Source organism: Oncorhynchus gorbuscha, linkage group LG09 (genome assembly GCF_021184085.1).
Source record: "Oncorhynchus gorbuscha isolate QuinsamMale2020 ecotype Even-year linkage group LG09, OgorEven_v1.0, whole genome shotgun sequence".
NCBI lineage: Eukaryota > Metazoa > Chordata > Actinopteri > Salmoniformes > Salmonidae > Oncorhynchus > Oncorhynchus gorbuscha.
Genome location: NC_060181.1, coordinates 58,660,771 through 58,683,995, shown reverse-complemented (window position 1 = coordinate 58,683,995; position 23,225 = coordinate 58,660,771).

Genomic DNA, 23,225 nt, shown 5'->3' with positions numbered 1-23,225 from the left:
ATGCTCCATATCAACACAATGTAGCTGTCGATGATATTACTTTTTTTTGTTCTTCCGAAAAATAGCATGTTCCTCAACATGTGGGCATTGCAAAGCTCATTGGTAGAGGTCATGATAAGACAACATATCGTTGTTCTAACATCAAAGCCCGCTGTTTGGCTGCCATTGTCCTCCTCCCCAACCCCCAACAGCTTGATATAGAGAACTCAACTCAGTAAACCATGTGCAGTGTTCACAGATGTGTGTGACTGAGGGATCGGCACAGCTGATTACATTATTGTATGCCCTTACCATACACTTCTGGTAGACCCTTGCAAGTTCTAGCAAGTTCAGAAAATGCATTTATCAAGAAAGGTGTGAAAACACAATGCGAACAATCAGAAGAAGTGCTGTGTAGCTGCATGGTTAAATACCATTTTTACAGGTCAAGACAATTGACTAGTGAACGTGTGGAGGATAAGCTGCTAATAACTGAAATAGCCAGCATAGCCTGTCGGCAGAAATCAGTCAGGTTTGAACAGGAGTAAAATATACGGAGTACTTTTGATGTATAAAAAGTTCCTGTGTTTTCTTGAGTCATCAACATTATATTTCACGAGGGAAAACAGCCAGGCATGAAATGATGTATCAAGTATCAGCACACTGAACATCACTTTGAATAAATGTTGCATTCTGTTTCAATACAGTTGCATGAAGTCTGTGTTAGAACCTTAAACAAGCCAAATTGAATGGTGCAACCCCCCCATCTATGGTAGTGGGGTATCCAGAGGGGTGAAAGGCTTTGCATTCTAATGAAGAGCCATGCGTCTGAGGCTAACAAGATAGGTCATTACAGCAGGGCAATAGGCTCCAGTCATCTATTCCTGTAAAACGTACAAGCATGGGCTTGCCTGTGCCTCCAACCAGGAGCTGGTGCAGGCCTTCCCATCCTCATTACAGCATTATGGTTCACTTCCATCACTGATCTTTAATAAGCAAACTGGGCTTGCTTTTCTTTTCTCTCGAACCAACCAATGGTTGAATCATCCATGCAGCAGCACCATAGTTTGTTTTCTCCCCACGCTCTATTCCCATTTGTTTGTTATTAGCCCCAGTACTTTGTTCTGATTAGCCCAGCTAGTGGCCATAACCACAGAGGGAGCAGGCTGATTATCCACGTCATGGCCAGTCAGTCCCTCAGGAGGTCATTGTGCAGGTTAAGGAGGGACCTCAGGCTTGGCACACACCCTCCTCTGACCAGACAATATGAAGACAATATGAAAGAATGAAAGTTGAATCTGTTATAGCCATAAGCATTATTTAAATGCATGGTAGATGTGGGAGATATAATGAACAATACTGCCTGCTAATTTCTTCAGTTCAACCCATTTGATATCTCTTTTCTAAAATATATTTTGTAAGAAACTTTACTGGATGTCTATGGACAGCTCGTTCAACTAAAGTTAATGTCCCCAAAACGTCCTGTTACACAGCAAATTGGCCAGTGTAACATTTCTAGAGTTGATACACAAGTTAAATTCATTCTGCAAGAGTGATGGTGTTAAATATCCAGAGTTCATGTCTTACACTGTGGTGAGTAAAACAATCCCATCAAAACCACACCCATCATTATCATATTTCACAGCATGCTCTGCATGTAGATTTTTTGGGATTGTTTTTAATATCTGTATTTTTGCACATACATTGATTGATTCCTCTTATGCTACACAAATATAAATAACGTAATTGTTTTCTAGGCCTCCCGAGTGGCGCAGTGGTGTGCCACTAGAGATCCTGGTTCGAGTCCAGGCTCTGTCCCATTGTGCTCTAGCGACTCCTGTGGCGGGCAGTGCACACTGACATGGTCACCAGGTGTACGGTGTTTCCTCCAACACATTGGTGCAGCTGGCTTCCGAGTAAAGTGGGCATTGTGTCAAGAAGCAGTGCAGTTCGGCTGGGTTGTTTCAGAGGACGCATGGCTCTCAAACTTCGCCTCCCCCGAGTCCGTATGGGACTGCGATGGGACAAGGCTGTAACTACCAGTTGGATACCACTAATTGGGGAGAAAGACGTGTGTGTGTGTGTGTATATATAATTATTTTCTAAACTAACCCAATCATTTAGTTAGATTTATAGCACCAGTTACTAAAATGGTTGTTCTGGTTTGAAAGGTTTATATGGTCTTTTTATCAAGTTTCCCAACCCTGACAGTCATTCTGAATGCAGGTTGCAGGGGAATAAAAATTTCAACTGTTGGATATCCTAACTCTGTTCTGGATTCCAATAGGAATTACACATCACTTTGTAAGCCAGAATATTGTGACTTGCAGGCTTGATGTGGCCTGCAAACCAGGAGTTTCCTAAAACCAATGTGTTAGGGTAAACTAGGCCATCAAAGTAACACCTTATGATATATGTAATGTGTTGTCATAAAGTAAAATGTTTATGATAACATTCGCCTTAGATACTAATTTGGTGAAAACCACATGCCTTTAATAGGAAAGAATTCAACAACCATATCTCCGTCAATAACAAATACAGTCATGGGTGGTAACTCTACAATTTACTTTAACAGAAAAGGCATCATGTGAAATTTAGCTTTACACCAAACAGTGTTAAAACAACACCCGAAATGACTTACAGTCACAGTATTTTTGTTTAACACTAATATGAGTTAACTCTAGGTCAGCCGTGGTGTTAAATATAAATAACACTGGCAAGTGTAATGCAGTTTTAATTTTGACACTATGGAGATGTGTATATATAACCATAATATATATATATATATATGCCATTTAGCAGACGCTTTTATCCAAAGCGACTTACAGTCATGTGTGCATACATTCTATATAATCAGAGTACTTTTTACAATCTGTAGAGGGGACCATATGTTATCTGAGAAAGTGTTAAAATTAAGTCTTTAAGTGTTGATTTAACACTGCAAAATGTACTGTGTACCATCAATGAAAGCATAAACGTGAGTTACAGTAAGGGGAGCTGTCCACCGCATCAACAAATCAGCCTATGGTTGCTAGCCAGGTCTCTTTATAAGGTATTAAGGTATCTCCTTTTAACAATTATTGTAAATATTAAAATACATAATAAGACATATGAATAATCTTTGAATATTTTAACTCTGAATTTTCAGTCATGAACAGTATCATCCTTTTCCTTGATGTCCCAAAGAACTATGTTTGCCACCTGGGTCTAATCTAATCAATGTGGATGACAAGGAGAGAAAAAGCCTGAAAGTGAGCACCAGCTCAGGGACTTTACCTAATGCCCGGCACTGTCACATCAATGATGTGATCACAGCACACAAAATGACAACAAAATTATAGCCAGCAAGGATATGGGGACAGAGTGTGCTGCCCCAGTCAGATGCAATTCCTTTTTGTGACTATGAAATGGCATCCTTCTTGTCGGATGGGTAAACATTTCCCCTGTCAGGCCAGTAATAAGGAATGAAGCACACTGAGCTGAACTAAGAGGATAGAGCCAAGGTTATTTGTGATTCATGACAGGTAGTGGCTTATATTACAGTGGCACTAAAAATTTCATGGGAATGCATTTAAGATGCCCTTTAAGTTATTTATATGTTGTTTGCCAGACATCACATTGGAATTTTCATCAATAAATCAAGTTAGTAAGTATTTCTCTTTTTCTCTGCCGTTTGAATAAAAAAGAGAGGAAACAAATAAATTCCCCCTAAACTTAATTAGTCCAACAAATTTCTCTTTAGCCTTTGTTTGTTTGACGCTAACATACATGTTGGCCCCTGTGGTATCCTGCAACCACAGATCTCCCACTGTCAGAAGGAATCAGGGTGCACTTTGGGTAAAAGACAGCTGGTGGTCTGCTAAGGGGCCAGGTGGACAGTTGTGGCTTTTAAAGCCTTATTAGCCATCCTCCCGGCCATGTCATCCCAAGAAGTGCACTCCTATAGCCCTCATTATTGATGTCCTTTTGGGTCCTCAAGTCAGAGATCCCGCCGATTCTTGACCACAACCCTTTACTTAGCTGTCAGTGAGTTACATAAAAGGGCAGATGACATAAGGTGTCTCTTCGAACCCTCTTGACTCCAAACTAAAATGAAACTCTGGTCGCCAAGCTGTAATAACAAGCCTACAAACCCTTGCACTTGGAATCTTGAAACTAATAAGAGACCTAACCTTTTCAGTGCATTGTCAACGATAAAGTTAGTATGAGATCATCATATTAAACTTTCTTATGCACACTGAGTGTACAAAAGATTAGGAACACCTTCATAATAACGGTGTGTGGGTAAAATCACTGGGGAACCAAGCCAGGGGAAAATGCTGTATTACAATTTGTTGTGATAATTGCATTGTTTGCTCTATAACCTGTTAGCTCGTATGCTTTGCCATGGTGATACAGTTGAAGTCGGAAGTTTACATACACTTAGGTTGGAGTCACGAAAACTCGTTTTTCAACCACTACACAAATTTCTTGTTAACAAACTATAGTTTTGGCAAGTCGGTTAGGACATCTACTTTGTGCATGACACAAGTCATTTTACAACAATTGTTTACAGACAGATTATTTCACTTATAATTCACTGTATCACAATACCAATGGGTCAGAAGTTGACATACACTAAGTTGACTGTGCCTTTAAACAGCTTGGAAAATTCCAGAAAATTATGTCATGGCTTTAGAAGCTTCTGATAGGCTAATTGACATCATTTGAGTCGTTTGGAGGTGTACCTGTGGATGTATTTCAAGGCCTACCTTCAAACTCAGTGCCTCTTTGCTTGACATCATGGGAAAATCAAAATAAATCAGCCAAGACCTCAGAAAAAGAATTGTAGACCTCCACAAGTCTGGTTTATCCTTGGGAGCAATTTCCAAATGCCTGAAGGTACCACGTTCATCTGTACAAACAATAGTATGCAAGTATAAACACCATGGGACCACACAGCCGAAATACCGCTCAGGAAGGAGACGCGTTCTGTCTCCTAGAGATGAACGTACTTTGGTGCGAAAAGTGCAAATCAATCCCAGAACAACAGCAAAGGACCTTGTGAAGATGCTGGAGGAAACAGGTACAAATGTATCTATATCCACAGTAAAACGAGTCCTATATCGACATAACCCAAAAGGCCACTCAGCAAGGTAGAAGCCACTGCTCCAAAACCGCCATAAAAAAGCCAGACTACGGTTTGCAACTGCACATGGGGACAAAGACCGTACTTTTTGGAGAAATGCCATCTGGTCTGATGAAACAAAAATGGAACTGTTTGACCATAATGACCATCATTATGTTTGGAGGAAAACGTGGGAGGTGTCACATCGGAGGACGCTGGAGAGACGAAGCAGGTACGGGGAGTAAAACATTAATATAGAACGGACATGGAACGAGACAGTAACAGCGTCAGCAAACAGGTAACACAGACAAAAAAACAATTAATGCATCAACAGGGAACAGAGCAGAGAACTGACAAACACAGAGGAGGAAATAAACAGATGAGTGAGTGAGTTCAGGTGAGGGAAGACAGGTGTGCGTAATTAATGACAGGAGTGCATGATGCAGGGCAAGCCTGGTGCCCTCAAGCGCCAGGGGGAGGGAAGAGCAGTAGCAGACGTGACAGTACCCCCCCCTCTTGGGGCGCCACTCGGCGTCCCACCTGGGCGAACCGGCCAAGACATGGGCGCTGGGCTATGTCACCATACCAACCTGAATGCCAGTACTCCTCGAGTGTGGACTGATGCATTCTGTCACATGGGATGACGCTGGAGAGACGAAACAGGTACAGGGAGTAAAACATTTAATATAGAACGGACATGGAACGAGACAGTAACAGTGTCAGTAAACGGGTAACACAAACAATTAATGCATCAGCAGGGAACAGAGCAGAGAACTGACAAATACAGGGGAGGAAATAAACAGATGAGTGAGTGAATCCAGGTGAGTCCAATATCGCTGATGAGCGTGATGAGGGAAGGCAGGTGTTCGTAATTGATGACAGGAGTGCGTGATGCAGGGCAGCCTGACACCCTCAAGCGCCAGGGGAGGGAAGAGCGGGAGCAGACGTGACATGAGGCTTGCAAGCCTTAGCATGGGGGTGGCAGCATCATGTTGTGGGGGTGCTTTGCTGCAGGAGGGACTGGTGCACTTCACAAAATAGATAGAATCACGCGGAAGGAAAAGTATGTGGATATATTTAAGCAACATCTCAAGACATCAGTCAGGAAGTTAAAGCTTGGTTGCAAATGGGTCTTCCAAATGAACAATGACTCCAAGCATACTTCCAAAGTTGTGGCAAAATGCCTTAAGGACAACAAAGTCAAGGTATTGGAGTGGCCATCACAAAGCCCTGACCTTAATCCCATAGACAATTTGTGGGCAGAACTGAAAAAGCGTGTGCGAGCAAGGAGGCCCACAAACCTCATCATTTAAATGCAATGCTACCAAATACTAATTGAGTGTATGTAAACTTCTGACCAACTGGAAATCTGATGAAAGAAATAAAAGCTGAAATAAAGCATTCTCTCTACTATTATTCTGACATTTCACATTCTTAAAATAAAGTGATGATCCTAACTGACCTAAGACAGGGAATGTTTACTATAATTAAACGTCAGGAATTGTGAAAAACTGAGTTTAAATGTATTTGGCTAATGTGTATGTAAACTTCCAACTTCAACTGTACTGTATATAAGCCTAAGGCCAAGACAATAAGAAGACACAGTAGCAGAATAACTTCAACCACACCTTTGTTTCATCACAAAACCGGAGAGCAACCTCTGTCCGCTGAAGTCCACAAAGCATATCGCAATGTAACGAACAGTTACATGACCTACAGCATAGTCAAGCAAGTTAATGTTTTAACATTTCAACTACTACTGTAGACAACTATTGATTTAGAACCACAGAGAGTAACCACATGTTGCAAAGAAAACAGGAGCTGCCTCCACAAAATCACCTAAGCTTGTTCTAATACAGTGACAACTAAAATATACCAAAAACAAGCTAAATAAATAAGGTAAATATGTGGCTGTCCATGGTTCTGATATCTGTGTGTGTGTGTGTGTGTGTGTGTGTGTGTGTGTGTGTGTGTGTGTGTGTGTGTGTGTGTGTGTGTGTGTGTGTGTGTGTGTGTGTGTGTGTGTGTGTGTGTGTGTGTGTGTGTGTGTGTGTGTGTGTGTGTGTGTGTGTGTGTGTGTGTGTGTGTGCTGATTTTGTTGTCCTAGTCTGCCTGGCTAAAATGCTTGCTAGCCTAACTTCCTTTCATGGGCAACGATGAGCCAGCTAGTTAACATTAGCCTTCTACATCTAGCTACATATTGAACTTCCATCCTCTCAGTCCAGGGGCACAATGTAGGAATTTACAGCTTGATCAGAATCGCCATTATAATCATAGGCCAGTACAGAGAATTAAGTAAAACCACAAGTACAAATCCCTATCTCTATTCATGGCTAATTTAGGAAAGGGACCATTTTAGCTAAATAGCTATCGTCTAGCTATCCACAACAACACAAAGAGATGCAACAATTCGATTTTTTTCTGTGAAGCCCTATCCAAACTGGCTTTCCTTGGCACTTTTTTTTGGTGCGCCAGCACCATTCACACTTGAGCTCACTCAGTTTAGCTCAATGCTGATTGGCTATTATTTTATACTACGCTGATTGCTTGCTGGCCTCCCTTGCGTTCAATGCTACGGGCAGCAACAATGTCATACTCTTTTTGACCAGACAGCATCAGATAGATGGGTTACGCATACAGACACAGAGGGGCGCTGTTGCACTCGCTCGGATGCTTTGTCCGGTAGGATACATTCAGCCTCTTGCGAATTGAAGGACAATTATGAAACAGAGAGACGAAATATCAATGACTTTATTTGTGGCTTCCCTTGTCATTGAATACACTGGTTGCGTCCCATTTTGCCCTCAAAACAGCCTCAATTTGTTGGGGCAAGGAGTCAAAAGCGTTCCAAAGGGACGCTGGCCCATGTTGACTCCAATGCTTCCCATAGTTGTGTCAAGTTGGCGGGATGTCCTTTAGGTAGTGGACCATTCTTGATACACAGGAAACTGTTGAGTGTGAAAAAACCCAGTAGCGTTTCAGTTTTTGACACACTCAAAACGGTGCGCCTAGCACCTACTACCATACCCCATACCATACCCCGTTCAAATACCCCATACCATACCCCGTTCATATACCCCATACCATACCCCGTTCAAATACCCCACACCATACCCCGTTCAAATACCCCATACCATACCCCGTTCAAATACCCCATTCATTTAAATATTTTGTCTTGCCCATTCACCCTCTGAATGGCACACATACACAATCCATGTCTTAATAGTCTCAAGGCTTAAAAATCCTTCTTTAACTTGTCTCCTCCCCTTCATCTACACTGATTGAAGTTAATTTAACATGTGGCATCAATAAGGGATCATAGCTTTCAACCAGATTGACCTGGTCAGTCTATGCCAATGAAAGAGTGGGTGTTCCTAATGTTTTTTACACTCAGTGTGTGTGGCACTGAGTGTCCGGATTTCACCATGTTTGAACTCAAGCTCTTGGACTTGAGCACCAATATACAGCTATGTGAATTCCTGACACATGTGAACTCACCAAAATCAGCAAGTTGTACAATTTCTTTTCTTTTTACTTTTTTTTTTACATATGACAATACCAAAGAGGATTATAGGATTCTCTACATCAGCTTGGCCAAGCTAAATCACTGATGTGTATTAGAAAGGGTTATTGGGTCTAGGAGGATATAGTGCCAGAAATCCCAAAGTGTAGAAAATGGCTAATGTTCCAACTAAAACTTATTTTATCACCTGCTACTGACCTGTTATCAACTGTTCAGTTTGTTGCTAGTCTCTTTAAAAATGTACCTGACTGTGTGACCCTGTGAGTGCAGCTGGGGTTTGTGACCATTTTGTTATTTCTGCTGCCATGCACTGTCAGACGTCTACAAGTGAAGAACATCGGCCACTGTCCCTAGTAAGCCCATGGCATAAAAAATTCAGGCCAACTCTAATTTAAAGCCCTTTCTGATGAAAAGCACACCGAAATGAAACTGACTTATGCCAAATGAATATCACTGAATCGCTGTGATTGTAGGGTTGATGTTTGTAACGTTGAAATTATTTATAAAACATCAATTCCATTTCAACAGTACCGATGCCATGAAGTGTGGACATTTTTCCTTCAGCTTCCTCAGAGAGTTTTTATACACTGGGCCTAAATCTAATGATGTAAAAAAAACTCCAGTATTCGCAGCATTGCCCTTTTAATAGATCATACCAAGCATGTCGGTAGAAGCTGCTACAATCCCAATATCTGCAAAGAGACACAAGTTAATGCACATTATAATAACATTTGCTTTGAGATAGTGAAACTATTCGAAGTATATTCATTTTTCTTATTTTTTATGGAATGTTAAGAAAATGTTCACCGGAAAACCACATATTTATATATTTTGCGACAAAAACAACAACCTGCAAATCATATTCATGGAAAATGTGTGGACATTGTGTAACACCAAGATATGAAATTGAGGGGCGGTTTCCTGGACAAAGGTTAAACCTAGTCCTAGACTAAAAAGCACTTTCAATGGAGATTCTCAAATGACCTTGCTATTTAGTACGGGCACAGAGTTTTAATCTGTGCCCGGGAATCTACTCCTAAATGTACAATAACAATTCCCCTCTGCACAGAAAACACAAATATTCTCAGGCAAGGTGCAGAAAATAGGAGCAAACAGCCGATTGTCGTGTTACAAGACTAATCTTAATTAAAGTAGCAAGCAACAACAGCAGGCCAACACGCGGCTCATTGGGAATGCAGTGTGAAAAGAGAGGCCCACAGATTATCGCTCTAACTCATGTTTCGTTTATCCTAGAGCAATACAGCCCGGCTCCCTCTCTGTCAAAGGAATAGTGACTGTTAAAACCTGGAACCCAACCCGAAAAGGCAAGGCCAGAAATAACAGAGCTACACAGTCACCGCACAAAATGGCTGAGTGAACGCTCGAGAGTGAAAGCATTGGAGACATCTTCAATATGTTTAGCACGGCTTCGCAGCAGCGTCATACCACCGGTTTGATGTCCATTCATATTTCAGGAAGAGCCCCATCTCGAAGTGGTAACTTCAATGAGGTGTTCATGCAACAGCTGGACATGATATGCTAAACCTTTGCATTCATTTCAAACTTCAGGAAGAATACCTACGCCAGCACTAGAGGCCCACACACAATATGTTTGATAATAGTAATAAAAAAATATATTAAAAAATTGAAGCAACAAAAGCAGACAAACCGTGTCCTTGCCATTCAACTATGAGAGGTGGCCCTCAACCAATTTCTGTGTGCTGTACGGTGTACCTGACTCTTTCCTCCTCCCCATGGCAAAGTGAAATGGAATTGCCTCTCACATTCAAAGACAGCTCTGTGAAGGTGATAATAGAACTACTCCCTGCTGTCTGCAGGCAGGAAATAGGAAAACGGCATATGGGGCCAGGAACCAAGTAGAAAGGAGAGGCGCCCAGGCAAGGGAGGAAACCATAAGAAAGGTTAATGATCATTTCTGAATTGTACAGGGAGAAACTACGCTCCAAGTTGAGAGGGGAAAGAAATGTGACATGACTGTCAGACTGACGTGCGTCTCTTCCATATGACAAACAAACACAGGTGAAAAACAGTAATATCTTCATGCCACTTTTTTTTTTTAAACAAGCGAAGGCAGTAACGTAGGCTGCTGCAGCAAGAGGTCGAATTGAATTGACATTGAATTAACTAGATGACCTGAAATGGAGTATTGGATTTCTCACAAGTAAAAATCAGTGTTTAAGTTATATGTTACAAATGAACCCGTATATATTGCATAGAGTAAATTACACAGAATTAGACTGTCACATTGCCTCTCATGTGGACATGAGATACACAAGGGTAAAAGGTGAGGAATAGAAGCATACCTGGTAGATATACACTCTGGCAGGGCTCCGTCATCACCATGGCACCACCTGCATGCTCCGACAAGAACCTCTGCTAGGTGTTAATATGGTCTCCAGACAGCCTGCAGTTACAACCAGGGTGGCTTTGATAGCCAGTCACCAGCACCATCTCAGGCCTGCAGCACAAGTAGGACTTACGAGTAGCTGTGCCAATCCGTAAATGACCGGACACCTGCACCAAAATGGGTATAAATTGGGCAGATTGGTCTGATGAGAAATTGAGGGTGTGAAAAAAATAAAACAAAGGACATTTAGAGATGTCGCTTACAACATGCCTGAGTGAAAACATGCAAGTGGATTGCGGAAGGTGTGCTTACATTAAACGGGGTGTACTTTAGCAGTGGAAGAACTTGCTTTCAATTTTTCACCCTGTTACCACACCTAGGCCGAGACAGTTTGTAGCCTTTCAGCACCCGAGACTGGATACCCACCCTTTAAGTATCAATTAAATCAGCAGTGGGACTAAGGATTCCATCATGAAGCAATTTGCACTTTGCTGCTCTGCTGCTGAGCCTTTGTTCACATTCATTTTAATGTTTTTTTTTCTCTTTCTAGATAAAAGGTATTCAAAGAAGTAGATGACAACTGTTGAAGGGAACAGAATGAACAATTATTGTAACTGAAATAGATTGTGCTAATCCTCATCACATGTGCTTTCCATCTTTCTATCAAACATGATAATTACGATGCAATAAAAACAAAGAGACACAAACACAAATGTACACAGCTATTATGCCTGTTCACAATTATACGCCGATGTATCATATTCTATAATTATGCACTGCAGTAACATAGTATAAACCAGCCTTTATCTTGAACTCTTTGGTTGATTACTACCCTACACTACTCACTCTGTTTAGCACATAGCCTCACATGTGAATCCTTAATGAGATGGGTGGGGCTAAGGCTTAAGACGGTGTGAACGATGCTTAACCGGTGTGGACAAAGAAGAGCTCTCCAGTAGGTTTACCAGATGATTCAAGGGCCATTTTCTCAAAAGTGAGGTTACAAGTTTATCAACTTCCAGAGCAGAATGACTTCCCCGTTGTTCTTCAACTGCAGTGTATGAAAGTCGATTTTCTAGCTCCGAGTCTCTACTTTTATCCAATGTAAAAATTGAAAAAACCATTTCAAATGTTGCTACATAAGACCGAATCGAGCCGGTCGGTCACATATGAGTTTCAGCTACGAGTATACTTCACAGGGACATCTCCCGAATCTGACATAGAGATCATTGTACCCTGACAAGATAACACTTAAACACAGAGGTGACATGACAGTGTCTTCAGAGCCAGAGGGATCGATACTTAGCTTAGCTCAGTGGGCATCTGAGCAGTTATACTTCCATGTTTATCCGCTTCAATATCAAGTACAACCAGATTCAGTAGCACTACATATTTTCGAATGAAGTCGTAATAATTTGCGAGGTTCCTTAACCTTCAAACTATAGAATGCCTGGAAGAGGTTCCAGTCAGACGTTCTAAAGGTCTGTTCAAATGGTGACCTTTCGGTTTACTGCAAGTGAGGTGATGTGACTTGCATGGCAGGAAGGATGACTTAAAAAATGAGTAAGACAGCCAGAGCTATAGAAAACAAAAAAAACATAATCTTCACAGCTGCACATTTGTGAGAAATTGAACGATGTCACTGAACAGCATTAGATATCCCAACGGATGAACAACTACCTCTCACTGTATTTTCTCTGTCGATACTGTCACTGTATTTTCTCTGTCGATACTGTCACTGTATTTTCTCTGTCGATACTGTCACTGTATTTTCTCTGTCGATACTGTCACTGTATTTTCTCTGTCGATACTGTCACTGTATTTTCTCTGTCGATACTGTCACTGTATTTTCTCTGTCGATACTGTCACTGTATTTTCTCTGTCGATACTGTCACTGTATTCTCTCTGTCGATACTGTCACTGTACTCTCTCTGTCGATACTGTCACTGTGCATCTATCATTTCCTCCCCATCTAAATCTATATCCTTAAATAAAAAATCTAATATCTCCTTCAAATATTCAACAGTCGCCCCCCCCCCCCCCCGAGAGGTAGGGAGTGTGGTTTAATAATGCAACTACACAGGGATCTCCCAGTGCAGGTCTCTACAGACATGACAGAGTAGCTCTGGTTTGTGTTGTGGAGCTGTAGTGTTCCTGAACAAGATCCTCACACACAGAGACATTGAGATAGTCCCATAGATGAAGGAGTAGTATCACACAACTTGAAGTTACTCCAAATCCCAAACAGTTCTATGCTACATATATTTAGATCAATCTATCGGCCATCTGTCGATCTAAATCGTGGTTCGACTGCCAATTCTAAATGTATTGTGCAAAACAGTAGCTAACACATTTGCTTGAAGAATACTGGCCTGTAAGACACCCACATATTGTTATGTCTTATGTAATTCTATGGGTTGTGTTCAATGCAAAAACCACAGGGACACGAAATGAAGGAAGAAGAAGAGGAAAAACATCTTACTTGTCTCGATGCAACGGCAGAACAGGGTCCCTAACTTGCAGATTAGGGCACTGGGAGCACTTTGCAGGTCTCGTCACAGGTATGACGGGGGAGATTTGCCTCGCTATCCCCAGATAGAGAAAGGTGTGAAGAAAATACGCAGCCAATTTGTCTTGTGCTGAATCAAAATGGAGAAAAACATAACCTGCATATATTCTGGACCGTCATATACTGTCAGACACAGATTCCAACTACTACCAAACATACAATTAAGCAGGAAAGAGATTTTTAAAAATTTATTATATATATATATATAAAATCCATGAAGTTCAATCTAATCACACAGACAAAGAGAGAGAGATAGAGTGATCCATGGGGAATTGGTGTGACTAACAGCAGGCAGGAGCATTACATATGGGGTGCCATTTTCACAGCTTCCACAAAGAGAACACAAAAAGTGCTACCTCTCACTATCCAACCCTGTTAAAACAATAAACAGGTTTTACCATGGTAACAAAGACTCCAGGTGAATTAACTAAGCCCATTTGCTTTTTACCACAAACAAATAGTGAAGAGAGAGATGGATATTCAACAGGGATACAATAATGTCTGTGTAGAAGAGCAAAGAGACTGGGCATTAATGAAGCCATCATCCTCCCACTAATGCAATGAGGTGTCAGTCAGGCAACTAGCCTGCCAGAATGGCTTTCAGTTTTACCCAAGCCAGATGGTTTGTTAACACTGAATAAATAACTGGATTTATGTGTGGACCTCTATAGCAGGGATCATGTACATATATACAGGAAAACATGATGGTCATCAGAAGGAGAATAAAGCTATGATCTACTAACCTGGATAGCGCGTGTTACTGAGGAAAGGTTCCTGCCGCTCATGAAGTTGACCAACATGTTCACAGTCTCTAAAGCTGTTATGTTGACAAAGTGTTAAGACGGGAACCTTTGTCAACATAACTGTACACAGCTCACACCTAAAAGTGTTATCCGCCAAGTCCTCCTCCACTTCAATTTGTTAACATCATTAGATAGATCACTCCACCTTTTCCTATGGTGTGAACTGGTATCAATTATTTAGCTGTCTTTCAATTAGGATGTATTGTTCAAATACCTGCTAATGAATCGTGAAACCCAGCCTTGTGGTGTGATTGTGGCGGTTCCACTAGAACGATTCACCACATTTACAACGGTATGCAAGCACCTTTTTCAATTACACTCCATCTTTAGTGGTTCTCATTCATTAGGCCAGTAGTTGGTGTGATGGTGTCCACCTTACACATAGACAAAGGTGTTTCTGGTTTTGTTATTTGCCACCTTCATTACAGGCCAAAAGCAGAGGCCACTCTACCTGCAGAGGGACTCAGAGGAAAACAAAGGAGTGCCCAGTGTGATTTTCACCAAGGGCTTAGAAATTCACACCTATACGAGGTGTTGTTTTTAAGGCTGATAAACATGTGTGAAATGTAAGGGGTGGAGTAGAATGGGTTCTTCGTCCAAAAATAGATTTTATGACACAGAAATCAAGAGAATATTGAGGTTTGAGATTAAGAAATGACAATCTCCATGTAAAACAAAAAGAGGAGAGAAAACATTTGCAGTAGAGCAGCAGTGTATCTTAGATACCAGAGTGGTTGTTCTAATTGAAGCTGAACATGGCCATATGGGCAAGTGTGAAAATAGAATGTCCGGCAAGTGTGAAAATAGAATGTCCGGCAAGTGTGAAAATAGAATGTCCGGCAAGTGTGAAAATAGAATGTCCAAGAAGTGCATAAGGATTCATGAGGTACATGAAAAAACACAGCATTTCCAGTATTACCATTGAGTCTGATACTCAATTGAGTCTGATACTCAATTCCCAAATATCTCAACAAACGACGGGTTTATTATGACAGTATTATTAATACAAAATGACAGGTTTATTAATTTAAAAAATGACTCGGCAGACAAATTCAACAACAACAAAAAAGGAGAAATGGCGTGGGCAAACGATTATTTGTATTGCATGCCGAATTTCTAGTCCCTAAAAATGACAAAATCAGTGGATGAATAGTAGGAGTTGCTCCTCTCCTGGCATTGGTGATGTGCAGAGGCAGCCTGTTATTGAAGGTGTTAATTGGCAAATTCAGTACAAGTCAAGAGTATGTTCCCTGTCGTCCTCGCCCAGCAAGGCTAGGTCATTAAACTGAGAATGGATTCTCTCATGCTGCCTTAACCCTTGAATTGCAAGTTATCATTTTATTCCACAAACCCCTCCACCCCACCCCCCAAGCTCCAACCCACCCCCATGTGTTATGGTGAAAAACAACTTACATCGATGCAACAGAGGGGCATCAAAGAAGAAGTCATTTAGTTTGGGCTATGGCTTTTAATGGCACAACCGTGATGCCAACTATCTACAAACTATTCTGCACTAAGTATCGACCAATTATTCTGACAACTATTCTCATGATAATCTTTCTACAACACAGCCATGAGATGCTATTTTCATATACTCTATGAGGCCATCTTAATAAGGACCAGAACCCTTGGAGCTGTTAACGTGATGTTGAAAAATGATTTTAACAATGGCATTATCAAAATCACACTGATCATTACTCATGCAAACATGTGTCCCATCCAGTCTCCAGGTCCCCTGAAATCGGAGGCTCCTTTGGGGTTCGGGGTGCGATCTCACCACTGCCTCTGTCATCTTTTGCTGTGACTGCCAAATCTGTTCTCCAGAAATCAGGGCTCTCAAACCAGCACTGCAACAAACACACCATGGAGAGAGGGGCCGTTCTGAGACTTTCCAAAAGGCAACAATGGCTTCAACACATTTAATCTGACACTGGTAAATCCCACCGCTTTGACACAAAGAGCAAGATGCAGCCCAGCGCATGGTATGGAAACTGTGAGGTGATTCGCTGGGCTCACTATGCCAGGAGATTTGACAGTCCCATTGTGAGCAGCCTGCAGATAACTGAATATGTTTCTCTCATGTGTTGTTAATTGTCTGCGTGACATTGATGTTGAGACGCTGTTCTGGACAGGTGGCCTTATTACACTGGCTGGGCATGTGTGGACAGACATCTAGACTGTAGGCTTTTTTTAATGTTAAGATGGAAAAGGTGAACACATGTCTGGAAGAGGAGAAAATTAGTGACAGATAATACAAACATTTAAACAAATCATTCCTCTACTAGTAGACAAGTCCTTCAAAGATGACAAAATATGATAACTGTAGAGTAATGTTCAGGAGCAAGATGGATTGCTTTTTACGTTACAGTAAGAACACATTTGTACCTGTGTGGGTCATCGCATTTACAACCTGGTGGGTCTGTCTACTGTACGTAAACAAGAACAGACAGAGAAAGAAGGCATTGTAAACAATGCAGCAATTAGAAGTCTAGGCCTACTAATCAAACTTCCCAAATGTTGGTGGTAATTAAAACGGCTGATCAAACTTCCTGTTAATTAACACTACATACTAATTCTAGAATCTGTCGTCCTTTTCTATCTAACAAACATTTCCTCTTTTTTTTTTTACAGACGTTCTCTGGTAAACAGAAGTGGCACGGCTCTATAGAGGATTTTCGTCAATCATTTCACAGTGACTCAATTAAATACGGTGTGGATACATTGGCCTTATGCAATGTTGATATGCAATGTATGTTTATTATTCATTGTTCAGTTTGGCCTGTTTGTGTCCGATGTAATTACACAGTGCTGTAGAATATTACAGCTGGATATTGGTTGGCTTTATGACTACAATGTAATGTAGGGGCAGCATTGTATGGATCTCTCCTGACTGATAAGGATCACACAATAAATTGGTCTTTGACATGAGATAATCAATAACAAGTGGTTTAAAAAATAAATACTGTAGATGTAAACAGTGCACCTTAGTGTAAAGTATTCAAACACACACGGATTTGGAGTGTATGTTTCAGTACTATATTTCACTGATTGTGACATGTTAGTCTGGAGTTAAATCTAATGAGCGATTGACAAGTGATCTCGCAAGGACAATTTTCTTCCTTGTTTCAAGCTTGGTGTTACATTCCACCTAAAGTAGGCGTGAAAGCCCTTGAGTAATGTCATGACAGTGTATTGCGTATACAGTACTTTACTCCAAACACTTTGTAAGTCTGCCACTACGGGAATTTGTTCAGTAATTATGAAAATCTCAATAAGCATAGAATTGTATTTTGAGTAAACACATATACATATATACAGTGCCTTGCGAAAGTATTCAGCCCCCTTGAACTTTGCGACCTTTTGCCACATTTCAGGCTTCAAACATAAAGATATAAAACTGTATTTTTTTGTGAAGAATCAACAACAAGTGGGACACAATCATGAAGTGGAACGACATTTATTGGATATTTCAAACTTTTTTAACAAATCAAAAACTGAAAAATTGGGCGTGCAAAATTATTCAGCCCCCTTAAGTTAATACTTTGTTGCGCCACCTTTTGCTGAGATTACAGCTGTAAGTCGCTTGGGGTATGTCTCTATCAGTTTTGCACATCGAGAGACTGAAATTTTTTCCCATTCCTCCTTGCAAAACAGCTCGAGCTCAGTGAGGTTGGATGGAGAGCATTTGTGAACAGCAGTTTTCAGTTCTTTCCACAGATTCTCGATTGGATTCAGGTCTGGACTTTGACTTGGCCATTCTAACACCTGGATATGTTTATTTTTGAACCATTCCATTGTAGATTTTGCTTTTTGTTTTGGATCATTGTCTTGTTGGAAGACAAATCTCCGTCCCAGTCTCAGGTCTTTTGCAGACTCCATCATGTTTTCTTCCAGAATGGTCCTGTATTTGGCTCCATCCATCTTCCCATCAATTTTATCAATCTTCCCTGTCCCTGCTGAAGAAAAGCAGGCCCAAACCATGATGCTGCCACCACCATGTTTGACAGTGGGGATGGTGTGTTCAGGGTGATGAGCTGTGTTGCTTTTACGCCAAACATAACGTTTTGCATTGTTGCCAAAAAGTTCAATTTTGGTTTCATCTGACCAGAGCACCTTCTTCCACATGTTTGGTGTGTCTCCCAGGTGGCTTGTGGCAAACTTTAAACGACCCTTTTTATGGATATCTTTAAGAAATGGCTTTCTTCTTGCCACTCTTCCATAAAGGCCAGATTTGTGCAATATACGACTGATTGTTGTCCTATGGACAGAGTCTCCCACCTCAGCTGTAGATCTCTGCAGTTAATCCAGAGTGATCATGGGCCTCTTGGCTGCATCTCTGATCAGTCTTCTCCTTGTATGAGCTGAAAGTTTAGAGGGACGGCCAGGTCTTGGTAGATTTGCAGTGGTCTGATACTCCTTCCATTTCAATATTATCGCTTGCACAGTGCTCCTTGGGATGTTTAAAGCTTGGGAAATATTTTTGTATCCAAATCCGGCTTTAAACTTCTTCACAACAGTATCTCGGACCTGCCTGGTGTGTTCCTTGTTCTTCATGATGCTCTCTGCGCTTTTAACGGACCTCTGAGACTATCACAGTGCAGGTGCATTTATACGGAGACTTGATTACACACATGTGGATTGTATTTATCATCATTAGTCATTTAGGTCAACATTGGATCATTCAGAGATCCTCACTGAACTTCTGGAGAGAGTTTGCTGTACTGAAAGTAAAGGGGCTGAATAATTTTGCACGCCCAATTTTTCAGTTTTTGATTTGTTAAAAAAGTTTGAAATATCCAATAAATCCCGTTCCACTTCATGATTGTGTCCCACTTGTTGTTGATTCTTCACAAAAAAAAATACAGTTTTATATCTTTATGTTTGAAGCATGAAATGTGGCAAAAGGTCGTAAAGTTCAAGGGGGCCGAATACTTTCGCAAGGCACTGTATATATATATATATATATATATATATATTTTATATATATATATATATTTATATATATATATTGATTAGTAGTTACGGTTCAATACCAGCTATTGTGAAAGGAATCTAATTGACAAAAAAGGTCAGATATTAAATTGATCACTGTGATCATAGCAGTCCCTCATTCAGGTTATGTTAGATGAATTTGATAGTTGAATGAAAATGGAAGAACTTCAGATGTGCAATCTGCAGATTAATTTCCGAACCGGTTAGAATACAGAGATGTGATGATACAGGCCACACAAATCAACTCCTGCCTACGATGACCTTTTGGCTCATTCATGCATTGGCAGAACTGGTGCCAGCACAAATATGTCAGTCCCCCCCCCCTCCTCCTCCTCCAGTTGGAATTGACTGCAAGTCCCCTGAAGCTGGTGACTTCCTATTTTTCCCTGAACTCTGTGTAGCTCAGAATGGCGGTGCAGCAGCACTCCTGATTAGCATGAGGTAATGATGGTGAGCTGGGCTCCATTGTTCTAACACCTCCCCTCTCCTCCGCACCAATCTGTCACCGTTCAGCGGGCTAGCGATGCCTCAAATGCTGCTCTCCACAAATGAGATGGATAATTAGTTGCCCCTCACGAATTCTGCACTCTTCTCACCCCTGATTGCTTTCACCTTTTTGCTCCTGGCAATTTTGACACCTCGTAATCAGCCTGCTGCTTCTCCCTCCCGATCCATATCGTTCTTCCTCCTATTCCTCAAATGTTCCCTCCAAAACACAGCCGACACAAACTCACATGGAACAACAAGAGGTTAGGTGCACCTCAAGGTGGGCCATACAATGGGACCCCCAGGAGCTGAAGTGACTTTTCTGATCTCGCTGTCCACATTACATTACTTAACAAGTGAGTCAACATACAAAGGAGACAGAAGAAAAAAAATCATAAGCCTAGCTCTCAGTGCCGCTTCCCTTCCAAATAACAAGCAGAGACAACATAATTATGTGCAAGCATCTGTCGATGATTCCAGAGAGAGAACCATACAGTCTGCACTGTGTTCAACTCTTCACAGATTTACAAGGCACAATCATTAGGGAGATTGGTTATTTGTATTTGCTACATTTTTCTGAATAAATTCTCTCTCTCCTTCACTGTCCATAATTTGATGTGAAAATTCTACAGTTTATGTTCATCCAAATTAGGCATAGCACATTATGCTTAGCACATTGTACATGACCAAAATGTAATATTCAGCTTTGTAAATACAGCACAAGGACATGTTGTTTCAGCTATTTTGCCCTCTCGGATAATGTATTGTTTTTGTATTTGTGTGGTGTCCACTGTATCAGCAACAAAGTGTTCTAATAACTCATTAGCATAGGTCAAAGAGGATGAATAGGCTCTCCTCTCCCTTCTGATATTAAATCCCGATTCCTTTCTCTTGGTCCAGAAGATTTGAGCATAACTATAAAGATTGTTGAAGTTCTGTATAAATCAGGCAATACTGTCAGTGATAAAGCAATGACAGTATTCTGTGATCATCACATCCATAAAACACATCTACATATGATTCAAAGTGATGTAACATCAATGAAATAGCTATAAAGTACAACAATTAAAATGTAAGCACTCACTACTGGATAAGAGCTTCTGCTAAATGTCTCAAATATCAAAATGCAGTATCAGTGTTGAGTAAAGTGGGATTAATAAAATATCCCATTTGCAGTCTTCACACCCGCTCATCTACACAGCACAAGTGTTACCAGCCCATATCCGCAGGGCTGCAAGGTCCTCAAAATGCACACAGATGTGTTTTAATACACGTATTTTCCCTATTTCCCTAAGACAACGTCACACAAGATAGTGACAATTACTACAATTATTTGCAAAGCTGTGAATAAATATTGCCCGAAGTCAAAAGCTATTTTGTAGGCAAGAGGCTAAGTCTCGCCCTGAAAACTCCCGTGTTTCTAACAGCTTGTGTGTTTTACTATACTGTTACTAGCTGGTTATTGATAGTCTTTAAATCTATAACATTTAAAATGTAGATCTAATAGTGTAAGCCTAATCACCAACCCATAAAAAGGGAGCAGGGGAATACAAAATAAACCACGCTCATTTGTCTAGTCATCTGTTAATAATGCACTACGTAAAAATCGAAATACGTATTAAACTAATCTTTGCCAAGGATAAAAAAAACATTACGCTACAAATGACAAGATAATTGTGCATGTAATTGAATAACTGAGCATGTACCTGATGTTATGTTGAGTAACACACGTTTTAATTAACATGTTTACCTGCACACATCTGCTTTCAATGACCATATGGTGTTAACTTATAAAATTGTTTTAATTAACTGGAATGACTTCACATCCTGTTCTAAGCATACCATACAGCTGCTACAAATTACAAAAGCAAATTTATCCTATTAGTATTTAGGCATTGACAAAGCCTACTTTTAATAACTTCTGTGACCCATATTTTACTAACCATCATGCAGACAGCCTAATCATTTAAAAGTTGCCAAAGATCCTCACTGTAAATTGATTAGTAACACATTATGCTGGACTATGTATTGTAGATGGAAAGGATTTATGTAATGCAGATACTATAATTATTCTCCTCAAATGTATGAATGGGTGCTATACTGAACAAAAATATAGTGGTTAGGGAAATCCTGGTTTACAGGCCACATCAGGCCTGCAAGTCACATTATGCTGCCTTGCAAAGTGATGTGCAATTCCTATTGGAATCCAGCCAGTGTTAGGATATCCAATAATTTGACATTTTAAATCACCCACAACCTGCATTCAGAATAACTGTCAGGATAGGGAATATTGAATACTGAGACTACCTCAATCATATAAACTGGAACAGTAATGGGGGAAATCAGTTGAACTACTAACAGATTGGATTAGTATAGAAAAATGTGTTATAAACACTGAACAAAAATATAAATGCAACATGTAAAGTGTTGGTCCCATGTTTCATGAGCTGAAATAAAAGATCCCAGAAATGTTCCATATGCACAAAAAGCTTATTTCTCTAAAATGTTGAGCACAAATTTGATTACATCCCACTTAGTGAGCATTTCTCCTTTGCCAAGATAATCCACCTGACAGGTGTGGCATATCAAGAAGCTCATTAAACAGCATTATTATTACACAGGTGTACCTTGTGCTGTGGACAATAAAATGCCACTAAAATGTGCAGTTTTTCCACCCAACACAATACCACAGATGTCTCAAGTTGAGGAAGCGTGCAATTGGCCTGCTGACTACAGGAATGTCCAACAAAGCTGTTGCCAGATAATTTAATTTTAGTTTCTCTACCATAAGCCGCCTTCAGCATCATTTTACAGAATTTGGCAGTACGTCCGACTGGCCTCACAACCGCAGACCATGTGTAATCACGCCAGCCCACGACCTCCACACCCAGCTTATTCACCTATGGGATCCTCTGAGGGGGTGCTGAGGGGTATTTCTGTCTGCAATAAAAAACCCTGTTGTTGGAAAAAACTAATTCTGATTGGCTGGGCCTGCCTCCCTAGTAGGTGGGCCTAGCTTCCAAGTGGGTGGGCCTACGCCCTCCTGAGCCTCTGCCCAGTCATGTGAAATCCAGATTAGGGGCCTAATGAATTTATTTCAATCGACTGATTTTCTTATATGAACTGTAACTCAGTAAAATCTTTGAAATTGTTACGTTTTGTTCAATATATATATATATATATATATATATAATGACTACAAAAAATATTGTTCAGTACTTCAATCATTTTCATGACACACATTTCCAGATCCACGTGGAGAATTAAAGTTGAATGTTTCCCTGAAAATACATACAGTATCAAATTCTTACTGCTTTGGGGGAGACGTGTACAGTAGGCCTACATGTAGATACTGTATGTCAACATACTTGCACCATGCCAAGTCCCTGTGTTTTATA